The sequence below is a fragment of the Sceloporus undulatus genome, chromosome 5 (assembly GCF_019175285.1).
Source record: "Sceloporus undulatus isolate JIND9_A2432 ecotype Alabama chromosome 5, SceUnd_v1.1, whole genome shotgun sequence".
NCBI lineage: Eukaryota > Metazoa > Chordata > Lepidosauria > Squamata > Phrynosomatidae > Sceloporus > Sceloporus undulatus.
The window spans coordinates 84228012-84243622 of NC_056526.1; the positions used below are offsets into that span (position 1 = coordinate 84228012).

The 15611-nt window shown below is 38.3% G+C and overlaps 1 protein-coding gene across 1 annotated transcript in view; it reads left to right on the plus strand.

Annotated features, from left to right (window-relative positions):
• The first annotated feature begins 10902 nt into the window (after positions 1-10902).
• The window catches only part of RELN (reelin), a 250778-nt gene continuing 246069 nt past the window's right edge, over positions 10903-15611 (plus strand). Inside the window, 1 exon segment of the mRNA XM_042467668.1 lies at positions 10903-10957. The gene's annotated coding sequence lies outside the window, so the exon portion shown is untranslated.

The following is a 15611-nucleotide window of genomic DNA, read 5'->3' on the forward strand; positions in this document are numbered from 1 at the left end:
GGGCAGAGCTGTTACCCTAAAAGGTAGGGGGGACTTGGGGTCAGTGGCTTTTAAATGTTTGGGGAATTGCTTAGCTCAAAGGATTCTTGCAAGAAGTTGGGTAAACTGAGGGTAATTTTCACCTATATATACCACTGTTATTTGTGGGAAGGCTACAGGTTTAATGGCTACGGAAAGTTTTATTTTAGAAATAGTCAAAAGTACAATTTATACACACAGTAGTAATTCAAACAGAGATACCGTGCAAGATTAACTGAAATAGAAACAATGAAATTGGACAGCAGAAGCTGAGAGCTGTAGAGTGGGGGATATTTATCAGTCCTGCAGAGGATATCACGGAAAGTGGAGTGTTGTTCAGACAGCATCTGAGGGAACTTAGCAATTGAAGGAGCTCCTCTGTGCACATAAGATGCTGGAGCTAGGACTGATATTTGTATCTGATTTCTAACTTAAGAGGTACTTGGTGAAAACTTGCGGTGCAGTAAAGAACTGATAGTCTTCTCTTCACATGAAACAACAACAGGATTCTGGAATGATGACTTTAATTTTGGATTAACGAAAACATTGAATCCAATGTGGATGATAAGGAAGTTGGCTGGGAACATGACAGGGGGTATATAGGAAAACTGCTCTTACTTACCTTGGTGCAATGAGACCTTCTTGGTGCACAAGGATATGCAGACAGAGTGATCAGCAAACCCATTTCACCTTTATTTTGGTGTTACCTAGATCCTTCACATGTCTTTGGATCCATGTTCCTTTCCCATGAGAAATTTCCCTGTGTTTCAAAGATCATTGTGATCTCTTAAAACATGCCTGCCTCTAGATATAGAATGCAGTGGACCCTTGTTATACAGTGCGGTTTGGTTCCAAGATCTCCCATGGATAACAAAATCCGTGGATGCTCAAGTCCCATTTAATATAATGACATAGCAAAATGGTGTCTTTTATTTAAAAAAATGGAAAATCATGGTTTGATATTTGAAATTTATACTTTTTTTAAAAAAATATTTTCAAACCATGGATGCTTGAATCCATATATAAGAAGGGCTGACTGTATGAAGAGCACCATATACAGCTGGGGGGGGGGGTCAGGCGTGCTAACAGAGCATATGTTTTAAATGCAGAATATCGGAGTTTAAGTCATTGGTATTTTATGGTAAGGATGGAAGGTCTCTTTAGCCATTGTTAACATTATTTGGGTTGGGGCCAATGGTCTGACAGTGGATTGGGGCCACTGTAAAGCCGTGGGCACTGCACGCCACAGCTGTGATCCAGCCTTTCCAGGTTTTGTGCCCTGGAAAGGGTGCGATAGCCTTGGTGGCAGGCTTTACAGTGCTCCCTCAGCGCTGCGTCGTGTGGATGCAGCGTGTGATGCAGCCTGCAGTGTCACGCCACCCTGGGGGTGGAGTCGGAGCATGTGTTATGTAGATGCTATGCCCCGACTCTGCCCATAACTCGGCCTTTAAGGTCGGTGTGTACAGGGAGTATGAGTCTATGAATTATAGCAATGACTAATGCAATGAACAACAGAATGAGTTCCTTTTCTGCCATTTTAACAGTAATGAATTATTGGGCTGGGGAGTTTGCATTGAGTTACAAAATGAGTTGAAATACTTTCAAAAATAGCCCTCAGATGTTTTTGCATAATGAAAAGTTACCAGTGAAATTTAACATAGCATATTGTTCTGAAATCAAGGTTGCCTTCTTGGTCTTTACCTATATATTTATGCCTTCAGATACATAGCAAGCACAAATGCCTTGTGACATTACAGACATACTGAAGTCAAATGGAATCACAGTCACTCTGATAGTTCTTGACTGGCTAACATAAAAACATAATTATCATTACAATGAATCAATAAATACTGACAACATTAGCTGCTGGATAAAGAATATGAGTTGTAACGAATCTGCATTAGATGAAAAGCCCTTTGGCTTTGAACTAATGGAACATATTCTTTAGAATAGATAGCCACAAACTGGGGCTAAGAAATAGAAGATTCTATTTGAAACCATATATATATATACAGTTTGTGGCTGTGTATTCTAAAGGATAAGTTCCATTAGTTCAAAGCCACACACACACACACACACACACACACACACACACACACACACAAAAACAAGAAACAAAGAACAAAAAACAGCCCAAGCCTTGTTTTTCATCCCAGCTCAATTAAAGTCATTACTTTATCTTATAAAACAAGTTTCCCTCTTCTTTCTGTATTCAGCCATCTTGGAATTTCTCCTTGGCTGTTGGGTTGTGTATGTCGTGTGCCTTCAAATCAGTTCTGACTTATGGCTACTCTAAGGCCTATCATGGGGTTTTCTTGGCGAGATTTGTTCAGAGGAGGTTTCCCATTGCCTCCCCTGAGGCTGAGAGCCAGTTACTTGCTCAAGGTCACCAGTGGATTTCATGGCTGAATGGGAATTGAACCCTGATCTCCAGAGTTGTAGTCCAATGCTCAAACTACTACACCACACTGGCTCTCCCCTGGCAGTTACTTCAGTATTATTACCAACAATGCCTTGAACTTCTTAGAAGAAATGTATGATATGTAGAAATGTAATTTTTTAAAAAAATAGTCATGCTGTAACCTGATAGATTAATGATATCATTCTACTAGTTAGTTAGCAAGCATCAGCAGTGATTCATTTTTATAGGGAGAAATAAACTGGGAAAGGCAAAGATATTATCTGCTTTTTAAAAATCTTCAGCTTTAAGTTCCCCCTCCTTGAGCTTGGGAACTTGGTGGTATAGAACCTGTTTCAATGGCCCTCTTCTCATATGTCTTTTGAAGGCACTGATATTTAAAGTGTAGCTAATGATTTCATTTGAATGCAAAACTATAAATATAAGACTATTTTTAAGACATCAAAGTAACTTTAATAGCTTTTAAAACCAGCTAGAATAAGGACCTGGACATCAGCAGTAGTAAGTGCATTTTTGCAACAGATGTCATCCCAGTTAGATATCTAATAAATAATTTTAGAAGATGAGAAGTCAAAATCAAAGTCATTTTGTGCAGAGTACTGGCAGACATGGTGGTTCTCAGCATTTTCCCTTGCAAATTGAGGGCCAATCTAGAGTTGACATCAAATGGGTTCTCACATTTAATATGTTGGTTTTAATAAATGCAACTAACAGTACCAGGGGTGTCTTTATGATAATTAATCCAACCACTATGCCATGCTGGCTCTCTTATCACATTCATTAGCTTCATAGAATTTTCCCAGTGCATGTGCTTTGCAGTGGTGATTTGGCAATATGTATGCACTCAGGGCTCCCATTCTCTTCAGATTCTGATCTGTCAAGATGGGAGACAGAAATACATTTCTTTCCCTAAACAAAATTGGATCCTTGATTCACCAGGCCTAGTCTAATTTTAGTGAGAGTGAGAGGGGAAGGAAAGTCCTCTTCAATACAGACATCCATTGTCATTTATCTTTGACCATTTAATGCCCATTCTTCCCTCCAGTCGTCCAAGCCCTAAACTTCAAGAAAAATGACACCATTACATTGCCTTTTCAGTGAGCTTGGGACTTGTTAATTGCCCTGGGAATAAAGCAAAACAAAATTGCATCTTCTACCCTGGCTACAGTTGGTGGATAATTATAATTTATATTCCATTTACAACCAACTCCTTTGCTGACATTTGCCTTTTTAGACTACTCTTCTTTGCTAACAAGGTAGACCCTGAGAGGAATGAGAGTTCAGAAATGCCATTGAACGTTACATTTCATCAGTTAAAATGACTTACATAGATCAATTTATTGCAATGCAAATTTTTTCAAGGTAAAAAGTGTACATTCAGTATTTACAAATGACTGTATGAACCTACCTTGTGTGTTTGTGTATGGGTCCTTTCCTTGTTTCATAAAGAGCCTGCATCCTTAATGTCAACATTTCTACCTCTGCTATAGTGCCATTACCAAGAATAACAGACAAATGCCCCTGTGGCCCTGGTGACCTTACTTCTGCTACTGCCATTCTATTCATTTTGTTTCAGTAATAAATCTTAGGCAGTATTTATATAAGTGCATAATATAGTAGTTTGCCTTAACAGTTCTGTACTCTTCAGCATTTTTGTGTGTATTTTAATATATTTATTGCAAATGTTACATTGATGTTTTTATTTGTATTAACTTCTGCTGCTGAGTTCTGCTGGTAAGAATCTTTTTAGCGTGGTTAAATGAACTGTGATAACCTGCTACAGTATTTAATGCTTTAATTGCGGCTGTGTTATTTATTCTACTTTGTTAGGAACTGGGTGTTGTACAGCTTATTTAAATGTTATTATTATTATTTTGGACAAATTTGATTGTGATAGAATATTTTTGTGCTTTTATCCCTTCCAAATTTCTTTAAGATAATTAAAGGAGAGGGTGGAACATCCTGTGGTGATGCTTCATAACAGAGTTCTTTTCACTGTATCTTATATTTTTATTTTGCAATGTTGAAGTCATTTATAGTAGTATGCAGACTTCTTGAATCAATCGGTGTTATGCAAGAGTAAGTCCTACTGTACACCACAAAAAACACCTATAGAACTGAGATCAATAAAAAAGAAAGAAAAATATCTGAAGACAATTTTGTGAAGCATGGATTTCACAGATACTGTACCTTTAGGATAATAAACCACTTTAGAAAAGTAGAAGTCAAAAAGCATCCAGAATTTATATGGACACTGCTATCTAAAGCAATGCTGTCTTAACATCTCCATCAAAAGAAACACTTTGTTTTTTACATTTAAATGTAATCCCTCTCACTGATGCCAAGAAGAGATTAGATTACTCTTCTATGCCTGGGGCAGTCCCTCTAATTATCATAAGGACACCTCTGGTACTGCTAGTTACATTTATTAAAACCAGCATATTAAATGTAAGAACACATTTGATGTCAAATATAGTTTGGTCCTCAGTTTGCAAGGGAAGATGCTGAGAACCACTATGTCTGCCCAGTACTCTGCACAAAATGACTTTGATTTCTAAAATTATTATCCAAAAGATATCTAGCTGGGATCACATTCTATTTCACGAATGCATTTACTATATCTGATGTCCAAGTCCCTATTCCTCCTTCTGGCTGGTTTTAAAAACTATTAAACTTATATTTGTTTCTTAAAAATACTCTTATATTTATAGTTTTGCATTTCAATGAAGTCATTATCTACACTAATGATATCAGTGCCTTCAAAGCACATATGAGCAGGGGGCCATTCAAACAAGTTCCTTACCACAAAGATCCCAAGCTCAAGGATGGGGAAAAGGCCCAAAACAGATGGGCAAATGGGGGCAGTGTCTAGCCATTTGGGGGCATGGTATTTAGACCCTGAAGCACCTAGACGCCACCTTGAGTCTGTGCCAGGGCTGTCTAAGTCAGCCCCAAACCAGCCCCAAAAGGAGTGGATCTTTTTTACTCCTTTCCATGGTTCATTTGGGACCGTGGCAGGAGGCACCCTTGGGGTTGTGGTGTGTGTATCACTAAGGCCCTGTACAGATCAACACAGCGCCAAAGGAGAACCGTATAGCTGCAGCACTGGAACTATTGCACACTTTCTAGGGAGTTTACCACACGGGCCCTGAAATGGGCCCGTTGCATCCTAAAACATGCGCGCGCAGGGGCACGCACGGAACAGGTTGGGGCTGAGGACGGCATTTTACTGCACACTGGAATGCCACCTTTGCCGCCAGGCGTTCCAATCGCGTCCCTGTCCCGTTCCAGAGGGCACCATTTCTGAGAACGCTTTAGAACTGTTCTCAGAAATGGCGCCCTCTGGCACGGAACAGGGACGCGATTGGAACACCCGGCGACAAAGATGGCATTCCAGTGTGCTTTTTTTTTTTTTTTTTTTTTTTTTCCTGTTCCGTGCACGCCCCTGCACATGCTAGTTTGAGAACGCAACGGGCCCTCATGATCTCCTAATGAGGGGAGATACGGTTAGCAACAACAAACCAAGCTTGGGATTTTTAAACTTCTATTTACAATTACAAAAGAGCATTGCACAAAGCCAAGCTTTGTGACATCCTGTTTATATGACAGAAAGCTATGATGGCCTCAGAAGTAGGCTGGAACTTTTTTCTTTGGCTGCGACTGCTTTCTTCTTCCAGAAGGATTGTGGTGAGGATGACTGTGCAGCCCTGGGTAGCTACTTAGATCTGGCTATATGATGACAGTACTTGGGCAAGTGAATAATTTAAATAGGAAACTGAAACAGTTTTGCAGTGAGTGCTTAAAAATAATCAAAAAGGTGGTGAAAAACTTAATTACAAAATATAATCAGTTTCTAGATATTATTGTGCTTTGTTTTCTTTCTTCCCACTTTCTCTTTTGATGTCATAAGCATAGCCTCTTTGTTTTTTACGGTCTGTTTTTAAGTTTTGCTCATTATTAATTGGGAAAACTCTAAAAGTAGAATTGTCACATGCCCTTAAAGGCTCAAGAATTTCTTTGCATAATTTTAATGGCAATCCTGTTATTTTTCTAAGACTTGACTTACGACTTCTAGCATCTGGAGTTGATAACGTGATTATGCAAGGGAATAGGGAATACCAGGGAGAAAGAAGTCCCATTAACATACTACTAGGGGGCTGAGATTAATGAAGGTTAAAAAAAAAAGCTAAGCTTTCTGATCTGCTAATCTGCCTTACAAGAAAAACAATTAAGAAGCCATATCAGACTCACCATGCTCCCCCAACTTACCTATGTTCCTTTTGGAAATCAATGGGGTAGCACAAATATTACTTAGAGGGAGGAATTTGGCTGTAATTCTTCGTGTCTCTTGAGAGCACTTTCTCTCATTAAAGCCAGATTGACAGGTCAGAAGCTGAGTGTTTTTCCTTTTCCTTTTTGCCCATTATTTTTGCCTGCTGCTTGAGGTTGTGTAATTTTATTTATTTGATAATTTAGCCATATTTGGAATAAACCTTAATATAATTTTAGTGAGGTATTATTTGTGAAGGCGAGACTCACCTATTGAACTACTTTTCTCGGATGGCAGCCCAGTGGGTCTTTTTGATCCCACCTCTCCCACCAATCTGTCACGGAGTGGCTACTATCCCAGTTTGCCATCTAATTTGTGATGTGACACACAAACTCAGTTTTCACCTCTACTGCCACCTACACTAGACTAGAACTCTCTCTAGATGCAAGCCCTTGGGAGTCTTCAAATTACCTCTCAAATTACCTATAGAAACTGATGAACGACCAAAAAAACACCACCACTCAAGAGTGCTGCTTGAGTTCAGAGTTAATGTTTTGTGAAAACTTATGTGCAATCTTTTGAACAACAAAGAATCCTGTGACACCTTTCATAAGTTGCATTAGGGGAGGGTTAGTACATCACTGTCTTTCTAGCTGGAGCAAGCGCATGAAAATATTGCTTAATATGGTAAAAGATTTTGTAGAACCCAAGTTAGTTACAATGCATGCAACATTGCAGAGACTTTTGAATAACCCCTTACCTGTTAGCTTTTGGCAGTGAAGTCTTGGAAGCAGAGACAGATTATTCTCTATTCTATAAAGAAACATGCTGTTTCTGAACAAATGAAGGAGCTTTCAGTTTCAGATTCAGGGACTGTTACAAAGAGCAGCAGTGTTGCCATCTTTGAAAGAAATATACTTTAGGTAGGGCTTCTGTCTCTTGGTAGAAAACACCATGGCCATACATCATTATTTTCATGTTAATATTTTATCCTGTTGACATATCCTCTTGGCTGTAATAAAATATATTCCTTTGTCCCAGTTAACAATTTCAAAAGCATCCTCCTTGTTGCATATGTTATATAAACAGACTGGCTGGGTGAAGCAGCTTTCTTTCATTTCTACATGTTAAAAAAATTGTTCACTTTAACCCAGCATAGAGAAACCACCAAATTGCACTATTTTTCTGGCCATTAATGGCAGAATGAGACAGCCATTCTGTGCCACCTCAGGCAGTGCTAAATGGAGAGTTGCTTTCTACAAGCCTATGGTTATCCAATGAACTAATTTGCCATTAGAGAAGAAAAAGAGAAGGATTAAAAATGGACGTGTTTAGGCAGTAGCTAGTGTTTGGTCATAAATCTAAAACCTAAGGTGAGTTACTGTTGCAAAGTGCTGGCTGAAATTTCACTTTGGCTGTATAATCTTTTAAAAATAAGTGGATTTGTTTTGTTTTTTTTAATACAAGACAAACACATTGATCACTGGGTCTGACTCATCCATACCTTCCCATCATTTAGCTCCCCCACGGATCTTGATAACCCTACATACTTATCCATAACTACAATGATCTCCATCATATAAAGTTCACACCATACACCTACATGCATGCCTACATTGACAAGGCAATCATGTAATGAGTACATGCACATAAAGAAGGCCAGGTGCACTTAGGCAAACAAGTATTTAGATTTGATACCAGCCTTCATATCCAGATATTCTAAGCAAGAAAGTAAGTGGAGAAAGGATTCTGAGAACCTATCTCTAAAATTAAATACAGCAGGTTCCGTGCTGTGTAAAGCTTCTCTTATCCATTCACACAAAAATGTTAATATTTTAGAAAGAATATAACAAAAGGTAGCATTAAGTACCAGGTGATGTATGCACAGAGATTGAATGGAAAACTCCAACTAGGCTTTGAGCACAAGTGGATTATCTCACCAGTGATTCCATTTGCTCTTCAGCGAGCATTGAGTAACTGCATAATATATGCATTTTGGTATGTTTTACTACTTTCTCTCTATTTACTAAATTATCTTGTCTTCAGATACTCCTGTTTTGTTCTTTAGATATGCCCCCAATTGACAGTGAACATCTTTAAAAGTCTTGGGTATATCAGACAGTAGTATCCATTTCTGACCTCCCTTTCTACAAATACACATGGTTAATAAATTTACAAAGAATTTTATTCAGTGTCTTAGGGAATTATGTAAATGTGAGGCTATATTCTCCTCCCAGTAGGTTCTCATTTACATATGCGTAACTCATGTCAGCTTGATCTCATAAATCCCTGAGATGAAGATACATTTCTAGTGGGTTCTGACAAAAGGCTTGCTTGGAAAATGTTAATTAACTACCCATCAAATTCAGGTCATTTAAAAGATTAAGGAAAAGTATCAAATTCATATATTGTGGGCAAGACACATCTGTGTCTTTTGAATAAAGGGAAGTCCATGGGTTTTTCCTAGTAACAGGCTTTTTAACTGCCTTGCATGAAAATGGAATATAATAATATCAAATATAAAGCCAGTTTAGCGCTTACGTTGCTTGGCTTACTTATATGCATGGAGAAAAAAATGGATGAGGAAGGTATTTCAGTGGAGATGTGTAGAACAGAGGCTCTACTCTGTCCCATGGTTGTTTTTCATGTGAGGAAGACACATGACACACCACAGTGGAAAGGGCATGGCTAGCATATTAATTCTTCTCATGTGTCTGGTTTGATCCCATCTTGAATGCTTGGATAAGACTGATCATTCCCACTGGGTTCCCACTTGTGTTACTCTAGTGCCAGATTATTTGGAAGGAAAACAATAAGCACTCAAAAATAAGATACTGTTGTGCTTTCTATACTTTCCATGTAAGCATAATTGTGATGTCTTGCCAGGACTGATTAAAACTTTCCCCTGCATTTTCTTTCATTTTGTTTCAGGCCATAGATTATTTTAGTGTAGAAAAGTTCATTGTATTAGTTTGTGGGAGGAGCTGTAGGTTTCTCCTGCATTATTTCCAGGTTTGGTTTGCCCTTTCCCAACATGCTTGGCTTTAGCTAGGGGTTTTTAGTTTTGGAGCAGTCTTTGCTGTGAGCAGGCAGACAGCTGTCTTTTGGTGGCAAACAGGCTCAGACAGCCGGAAAAGGCATTTCTTACATGTTAGCCATTTTAGTTACCAATTTAGCCATTTTAGTTACCAATTTAGCCAAATTAGTTACCATCAGCAAGTGAGTAAAGGAATTCAGGAGCTGAAAGACCCTGCACCAGCTCCATTGAGTGAGGAGAGCAAACCAACATCAGACCCAGAAAGGTGACACCCTGAAGATTGCTGAAACTGTAAAGTATCTTTTGTTTAGAGCAGGGGAGGAGAAAACTCTTTATTTTTGTCCTTTAAATTAAATTTCCCCCTTTTTTGAACTTTACATTCAGCTTCAGAGCCTTTTTGGGTAAAGAGTTTGATCTCACCAGGGTACTGGCATTGCACACCCAAACCTGCCACCACCTTTAGTTGGGTGTGTCTTTACAATAATCATCAAATTGAAGAAGTACATATTAAAAACCACTACCAAAATGGCATGAGTAGTAACTGTGATCTTTCAGGATACATGAAATGTTGATGGGTAAGCTGTGGGAACAAGAAAGGATGTAGGAGTATAGGAAAGAATGGAAGAAGAAAGGCTGAAACAGATGGTCTGGCAAAGCTGCCTTCCAGGTGGCGTGGGAGCATGGCGTTTAGATGCCACGTGACCCCCAAGACATCCTGAAGCAACCCAGCTGTTTAGATATGGGCAGCTTCAAGAAGCTCCAGCAGCATGGCATTTATACTCCGCACACCACTGGAGAATCCTGCAGCCAGCTTCAAGCTGCTGCAGGGTGGTAAAAGCTGTTTTTTTGCTGGCTGAAAAAGGAGCTGATCTTTGCCATTCTGTTTTTGGCCAGCTTCAGGGTGGATTGGGGCCGTGGGCATATGCTTGCTGGGGCCCCAATCCACCTTGAAGCTGGGGTGGCTTCAAGCCGCCCCTGCAAAAACTGGATTGGGGCCACAGCAAGCATATGCCCATGGCCCCAATCCACCTTGAAGCTGGCCTTGGGGCAGTCTGTTTCGCCCCGAAATCACCTTGACCACACCTTCACACAACCATCTGGCTTGTAATGGCGCAGTGGTTAAATGCCTGTACTGCAGCCACTCACTCAAAACCATAAGGTTGCAAGTTCAATACCAGCGAAAGGGCTCAAGTTCGACTTACTGGATGTTCAGGTATAATTAGGGGCAGACTAACAGTTGCAGCAAGTTTTGAAATGATGAAGAGCTGGAATTCACTAAAATGGGTACAGCCATGTGGGTCGAAAGAAGTGCATGTGCTCTCAAAAAATAGACTTTTGAATAAGGAATGGATGTAGTCTCTTAATGCAGTGAATTATGTGAAACCAATCCCAAGTAAATTCTTGAAACAATCCTAGTTCTAATTTGTATGAAAATACTGGCTAGTTTTGTTTATAATGGTGAACCATAGTTTAATAAATGTAATGCTAAACCATGGTTCACAAGTAGAAAATAACTGCTTTGAGTCTCTCTCTCTCTCTCTCTCTCTCTCTCTGTACTGTACTCTTATCTTTCTCTCTTCTAAATATGACTTAAACTGGTGGTTCAAAGCAAAACCAGTAAACTAGATTGTTTAATTTGTCACTTCTTTTGGGGGGTAAATGAAACAACTCCAAATGAAACTGAAAGTCTCCTTTCTGGCTATATGAAGGTGAGGAGGTGGGGCGAGGGTGAAGTGTGCAAATCCAATATTGGTGATGCTTCTCTCCTGCTTTTGCAAGCTTTTTGTTTAAACTCCAGTTTAAACAGAATTAATACACTTGTGAACTTAATTTTTTATGCCTTCTACTTCAGGCAAGTTATTGGACTTGTACATGCTTAGCTCAAAACTTGTTTGTATTGCTGTGTTAATTTTTTTAAAAATAATGAATATTTAATTTAAAATTTTTACTGATTAATATAAAAATGATTCTGCCAATCTTTTGCATATTCACTGCATCTCAGCAGGTAATTCAGTATGTAAATCTACTTATTATTACTACTACATCATATAATTTCCCTACTGTTCCACTCAAAAATATAATCGACATTAATAAAAATGTCTAAAATCTAGATAAAACATTTGTTTCTTTTTAAAAGTGCCTCTTATCTTTGGGTAAGTTTTCTCTGTCATCTTGTGAGGCTGTGAGGTTGCTTTTTTAAAGAAGAAAATAATTTATAAAACAACATATTTTCTATATTTGAAAAAAACTAAAACTGACACAGCCTACTGATCAGGAAAAAAGCAGATCTTTTTAAAATTGTCAGTATGCTTTCCAGCTTTGTGTTACTTAATAATTTATCAAGCCTTGCTAACCCCCAATTGATTGCAAAGTCAGCAAGTGTTTTGGAAGTCTCTTGTATTCTATCAAACTAGATGCATTATTTTTCCTGTGAAACAAAATGTAATCACCCAGAAAAAAATCAATCAGCAGCCCTATGTTAAATATCAATGTAGTTCACTTAGGCCTCCATTCTAAATGTTATTGGATGGTTACTAACTGAGTAGTTTCACTGACTTTAATGGGATTAATCATATAAGAGTTGATTACACAGTAATTCTATGCATTATTCCTATCTTTGAATTAGTAAATAAGTAGTACTGTATAACAATCACAGATGTATCCTAATGCAAGTTTTTTCTATGGGGTGAAACGTACTAAACTTTTTCTATGGGGTGAAACTACAAAAGAGCAAATGGTCACTGGCAGTGAATCTATACTGTAAAAATAATGCAATTTGACAACACTTGAAATGCTGAAGCTCCCTCCTATGGAATCCTGGGATTTTTAATTTTACAAGGTCTTTAGCCTTCTCTGCCAAAAAGTGTTGGTGCCTCACAAAACTACAGATCCCAGGATTTTGTAGAAGGGAGCCATGCCAATTAAAGTGGTGTCAAACTTCATTATTTCAACAGCGTAGATGCACCCTGAATCGCCCAATTACTTACCAATCATAGGAACAGGATGTACTTTTTCTTCCGAGAATCAAAAGTATTTCTGCCTAATTTCTGCTTCCCAACAGGACATTTGTTCATGACTTTCTTCCTCTACTTATTTCTCTCTTTCCTTCATAAACCCCTTATTTCAAGGAGTTTAAAACTGTGCTTTCTAATTACATCTAAACTGGGAAACTGTGGCTTAAACATTTTTGTGCTTCAGTTCTGGTTTGCCATTCAGGATTGTAGACAGCTCCTGCTTGAATCATGCTAGAGTAGACTTTAAAATGTTTTGCTTAATATAATGATTTTTAGTGTTATGTGGCTTCACATTATTTTTAATGATGTTGTTCAAGTCATATACTCTCAGACTCAATGGGAAGGCAATGGGAAGGCTCTGAAAAACTCTTGCCAAGAAAACCTTGTGAAAGGTTCGCTTTAGGATCACCATAAGTTGGAAGGGACTTGAAGATGCACAACATCAACTATAGTTGCCTTAAGCATTGTTTTAGGGGAAAGTGAGGTAAAATAGATACCGGTAATTCTCCTCTTCCTCCAAATGTTATTCAGAAACCATGGAAACACTGAATTATGGTATGAGAGTCAAGGGGGAAGGAATAGGTAGGGTGGATATGTAGAGACAGCATTCACTCTTGGTTGGATAAATCGTGGTTTATCAGATCAATATTCTTTGACCTGAAGTGGGACACTTTAGAGAGATAGCATGGCATATTGGCTTAGTAACAGAGGGTACACCTGCACTGTAGAAACAATGCAGGTTGGCACCATTTTAACTGCAATGGCTCCATCGTACAGAATCCTGGCTAAAGACTTCATAAAACTCCTAATCCCAAGATTCCATAGGATGGAGGTACAGCACTTAAAGTGTTGTCCAGCTGCATTATTTCTACAGTGTAGATGCACCATGAATTGTGTAACAGGAAGTTCCCAGTTCAGTCTTGCTTCTGCTTTACTCTTTAGGTAGCTTCTTATCGCCAGCTCCCATCTGTGACACGGGGATAATAATAATAATAATCATCATCATCATCATCATCATCATCATCATCATCATCATCTATTTTGTAGGATTTTCTTTTTTTAAGGATTACTAAAATTATGTATGTGATGCTCTCTCAAAACAATATATAAAATGCTATGTAAATACTAAGTATTATTACTATAACAGCTTTAATCTTCACATTAGAGGTGCTTACAGAGATTCACTGATTCTCTCCGTGGCTCTTTGCAGTGCTGGAGCCCTACCTGCAAGTTTCTGCAGGTAGCCTTAACTTGATTTAAGTTACAGAGATGTTTTATTACAGTGAATGCCAGAGAGCAGAATAGGTTATACATTCTTATATGGCTAAGCTGTTTGTTTCTTCCTCTTTTTTATGTGGCTTTGGGTCAGGAATGATATATAGTCAGCAATCCTAATAGTTCCTTTGAAAAGCAATATACAGTGGAGAGAGACATAACTGGCTGTTGTGGTATATAAATTATTTCAACACAATGAGCACAAACAATAAAACTCAAGGGAAGCAGAGTTCAGAGCAGTTCTTCTTCACATTTAAGTAGCATATGATTTAGTGATGCTCAGTTGCTGTAGACCTTGGAAATATGTCCTGATGACCTAGCTACATTTAAACATTCTGATAATTTTTAGAGGGCTTTATTTGTCATATGCACAGATAAAACTATTTGTTAAAGAGATACACTTACTAGTACAAACTAGTACCGTACCAACATTTTGAGAATGTTCTGGTCATCTTTAACTGAAAGTCAAGCACATTATTTTTAAATATGTGGCATTTCTTTACCCACCAGGTTTGTTTTGAGAACTGCGGTACAATTATTTAATGTCTGGGTGTGCCTCCCCCGGTTCTCAGCAGTAGTGTCTGGATTAACATCCATGTTGGTTCATTTTCTTATTGAAAGACAGCAGTTACTGGGATGCTTTCCAGGTGGAAAAAGGACAGCTGGATTTGTTCACAACATGGCACTACAGTAATATGAATATTGGAGATATATGGCAACATGAAAACATAATCCCACCCTCCTGTATTTCATAGTAATATTTTTGTCAGTTTAGGGTGCATTTCTAAACTTTTTTGGGATCAAGCCATAGAATGGAATAAATGTGCATATGAATCAGGTCTTAACTTCTAGTTTAGTGATACTGTTAAATTATTTTCCCAAGATTATTATTTTCAGGTCAGCACATCTTTATTTGACCTCTACGAAAAGAATTTAGCCACACACACACATGCACACACACACATACTTTTTAATAGTCATGTTCAGAAATTGATAAAGATTATTAATTAAAATGATGACATTCGAAGAATATGTTATCACTGTATGGATACAAAACTAATAAATCAAGAATTGGTGTAGTTAAGCTGAACTACAAAAAAATTCAGTGATTTGAATGGAGGACTGTATTCCAAGGGAGATGTCTCACAAAGGGCTCTTAATGCTACCAGTTGGAAGGAAATCTACTGCTTGTCATCTTCCTTTCTTAATACATTGTTGGTTTGGGTTTGGGATTTTGGTAAGAAAAAAGATGGACAAATCAGTGTGTGGGGAAAAGACAGCATACAAAATGAAGACAACATCATCTGGCTCCCCTGTCAGATTGCATGAATTAAACAGGGTGTGTTCACAATAAAAATGTCATCTGGAAGCATCCTAAATTTCAAACTTGTTTCATCCAAGCTGGAATGTGTGGAGTCACCTTTTACTGCATGCTCAGTGAAAGGTCTCATCCAGGTGGGCCAATACTTCTCATAAATGTTGGACTATATTAGTGTTTCTATGCAGTGGGCCCTTGGTATCCACTGGTTTGGTTCCAGGCCTCCCTTTGGATACTCAAGTCCCATTTTATACAATCCA